We start from the raw sequence: 221 nt of genomic DNA on the forward strand, positions 1-221 counted from the left end.
AGCAGCAGCAGCAGCTCCTGCTGCTGCTGCTGCTGCTGCTGCTCAGCAGCTGCTGCGAGAGACGTGGAAGCAGAGCCAAATGCCTCCCAAGAAGGCTCCCCGCTCTCTTGCTGCTTCTGCTGCTGCTGCTGCTGCTTCTGCTGCTGCTGCTGCTGCTGCTGCTGTGAAGAGTGGAAGAGGTTCTGTGCAGCAGCAGAAGCTGCAGCGCAGCAGCTATAAGC

General features: G+C 60.6%; 1 protein-coding gene across 1 annotated transcript in view; it reads left to right on the forward strand.

Moving 5' to 3' along the window:
* Window positions 1–221, forward strand: part of EMH_0071480 (uncharacterized protein) — a gene marked incomplete at both ends in the record, with an annotated part of 4,418 nt that overhangs the window by 3,251 nt on the left and 946 nt on the right.

Source organism: Eimeria mitis, genomic scaffold (assembly GCF_000499745.2).
Source record: "Eimeria mitis Houghton genomic scaffold, Emh_scaff4001, whole genome shotgun sequence".
Taxonomy (NCBI): domain Eukaryota; phylum Apicomplexa; class Conoidasida; order Eucoccidiorida; family Eimeriidae; genus Eimeria; species Eimeria mitis.